This window comes from Scyliorhinus torazame, chromosome 24, assembly GCF_047496885.1.
Source record: "Scyliorhinus torazame isolate Kashiwa2021f chromosome 24, sScyTor2.1, whole genome shotgun sequence".
Classification (NCBI taxonomy): Eukaryota; Metazoa; Chordata; class Chondrichthyes; order Carcharhiniformes; family Scyliorhinidae; genus Scyliorhinus; species Scyliorhinus torazame.
In genome coordinates, this window is record NC_092730.1 from 46,693,147 (window position 1) to 46,696,567 (window position 3,421).

At 43.0% G+C, this 3,421-nt stretch overlaps 1 non-coding gene across 1 annotated transcript; it reads left to right on the plus strand.

Annotated features, from left to right (window-relative positions):
* Positions 1-903: 903 nt before the first annotated feature.
* Positions 904-985, plus strand: trnas-uga (transfer RNA serine (anticodon UGA)). The gene has a single exon. It is a non-coding gene; the product is annotated as a tRNA-Ser (tRNA).
* The last annotated feature ends 2,436 nt before the right edge of the window (positions 986-3,421 follow it).

Here is a 3,421-nt window from a genome sequence, read left to right on the forward strand (position 1 = left end):
GTGGGGCTCGAACCCACGATACTGAAATTAAAAGTACCATGCTTTACCGACTGAGCTAGCCGGAATGCTGCACTACCTATTGCAGATTAGCGGCGGTGCTCATTTGGAGGGTCAGTGTTGACTCGTTGGGTCGAATGGCCTCCTTCTGTTCTGGAGATTTTACGATTCGATGATACAAGGAGGTTGATGCGGTGGAGTCCTTCTGCCATACTGCCCACTCCTGACACCATGTAGAAATGCTGGTCTCTCAATGACTGGCGACCAAGGTCTTGTAATAAAAAATAATTAAATTAATAATTGAGCAGGTGCTCCTGGTTTCTGCTCTGACCGCGATCCGGGGAGACCTGCTCGAATCCAGACACGTGATCATGTTATTTGCGTCATCAGGTCATCACGTGACCATTCGGCCTGCACAGGTCTCTTTCTGTGCCGTAATTTCTAGATTCCATCATTTTAATTTTCTTCCAGACTGGGAAGTGTGGTCCTGTTCCATTTGAATTTCTAATATATTTCCAATGTAACTGATGTTGTTACACAAACTATTAAATCAGTGGAATTGTGCGTTTAGGGAGTTGCGATTTTCGAGTCTCTCAAGGCTTCTCTCCAAATCCAATGGCCATTTTCCACGAAGTATCAACCCCCCCTCACATAAACACTATCAGAACTTAGAAAAATACAGCACAGTACAGGCCCTTCGGCCCACGATGTTGTGCCGAACCTTTTTCCTAGATTAATCATAGATTATCATTGAATTTACAGTGCAGAAGAAGGCCATTCGGCCCACCGTGTCTGCACCGGCGGACTATTGGTCGCTTGAATGGAATAACTTCCTGGAGTGATTCCAGGCTGGTTTTAGAATGTATTCCATCGACCAAATAACTAATAAATGATACGTTGAACGCAGCTGCGATGGCCGAGTGGTTAAGGCGTTGGACTTGAAATCCAATGGGGTCTCCCCGCGCAGGTTCGAATCCTGCTCGCAGCGACTGTGATTCAAATTGTTTCTTCGAAAATTAGTACGTTTTCCGATTGTTTGTAAATAAGCGGTTTGAACGTTAATCAAGTTCAGTCAGTTTTTAACATTTTTGTGGGGGGTACTGAACGAAATATTCAGATGAATAAGGAACTCACACCCAAAACAGCAATCAGTAAATAATAATATTTCCTGCAACGTTCGGAAGGAGAAGCAGCAACGGCAGCGAATGGAAACGTGGTTTGGTTTCATTCAGCTGAATGTATTTCTGGGTAAAAAGATCGTGGCAGAAATGGAACATATTTTTAAAATATTTTCTTGTTCTCTTTCCTTTGTCTCTATCTGTTTCTTTGTTTCTTTCACTCTCCCTCACTCATTGTTTTTGTGCTTCTCCGGGGACTCATTGGATACACAGCGAAACTCAGCCCCATCTCATCCCAACTCTTTTGGACCAACACGTCCTGGTGATGGACGGTCCTGAATCAGTGGAAGAATCGACAACCTATTCCATTCTTGGCTCTGTGAGAAGTTCCATTCCTGGTTGTGAGGTGGCTCTGAGATAAAGGGATCGAGAGAGAACGAGGTGACTGCAGTCTGACTCTTGCTCTGAAAACCAGTTAGTGCGCCCTTGTAGAAAGTGGATGTGTCTGAGAACAGGAGAAAAGCAGATCATGGGTCTGTGATTGATTTTATTGAGCAGGACCTTGAAAAGTGATGCAATCTTCTAACCCGTCAGCGCCTGTCTGAGAACTGGCAAGGAATTAAGGCTGATATTGAAACGGTTGATTTTGAATTAGTCTAGGCAAATCGATTCTTTATGAGGTGTTGGTATATTGTTTTCAGAGACACTGTCATACTTTCTTAAAATATGATTTGTGCTTGTTTTTGTTTTGTTCAATAATTTGGGGAATCTATTTGGAGCGGGTGCAGTTTGTTAATATCTGTGCCGCTTGCTTGTCCAGCTGCCCGTGCAGCAGCAGCTCCATTCCTGTCGAGATCTGCGGACATAAACAGGTTATCCAAACTATTGCGCACTGCTGCCATCTCCTGGTTGAACGCGAGTTGTACAACACGGTAACGCTGTATTCGTAACACATTTCAATTGGAGCAAAAGAACATTAACATGGTTAAATATTATCATTGTAGTAATCATCTTGAAATCCCCAGATATCTGATTTCTGACTGAGCTACCCAGCTCTACCCGATCTATCGGAATATGAAAGATTCCCATTGCAGCCATATTGGTTACAAGAATATCGAATCCCTGATTTAATACATTCACCCGCTTCATTGTTTGTGTATTCGTTCTATAAATACAGAGGGGGCAACATTGCCCAGTGACAGGTGGTGGTATAGTGGTGACTGTCCCAGCATTTGACCCAGATTCAGTTCCTGCCCATCACAGTGGTGAATTATTTAATTAGATACCGCAGGTCAGGACAGAAAAGGAGTGGACACTCCTCAAATAAAATTCACCAATTGTTTTCATCACCCATGGGTTCCTTATGTAATAACCAGCATCAATTTGTTTTGAGTGGAAACTTAATTTAAATAAACGACAATCTTCAACATTAATAACTAAGTTCTCAGTCTGCAACAATAGTAAATAGGTGGGTTAAACGGGACAAAAATACGAGCCACGCAAAGTTCCGTTTACAAAATGAGCTTAAAACACTCCTAGTGGCTGAATAACTTAATCACTAAGTAAGTTACATAATTAATACCAGTAAAAAGTTATTACTGAAACAGGAAGAAAAGGGCAGCATCAGGGCACAAGGACAAGGTAACGTCTCAGACCAGAGTAAGAGTCCAATGTAATGACACACAGAACATCAGAAATATGTTGCATAAATACATTTATTGTGGACTGGTGCCATCTCCTGGCTGATCGGGAGCCGTGTGACACAGACACTTTCATTCAGGAGCGTTTTAAATTGGAATGAAATTCACACAAACAACACGAATTTCTTTCTGCTCACTGTGCCAGGTATAGTGATCTGTATTAAACAGCAGGAGCGGGATCCGCAGTCTTCACCTTGTTTTAAAATAATTTAGAGTACCCAATTAATTTTTCCCAATTAAGGGGCAATTTAGCGTGGCCAATCCACCTAGCTTGCACATCTTTGGATTCTGGGGGCGAAACCCACGCAAACACGGGAGAATGTTCAAACTTCACACGCACAGTGACCCAGAGCCGGGATCGAATCTGGTACCTCGGCACCGTGAGGCAGTAGTGCTGACCACTGTGCCGCCATGCTGCCCTCGCAGTTTCGTTGTTGAAATAAAATCAAAAGAAACAATTTTTGTCCCTTGCTTTTCGTACTGGGATCATGGGTAAATTGGGTTATTTTTGGTTTGTTGGCCTCCACTGCGAACAGAATAAAACACATACGGGACCAGTCTTTGCCGTTGCTGAGTAAGCACTGTGCAATGGTCACTCCGAACGAT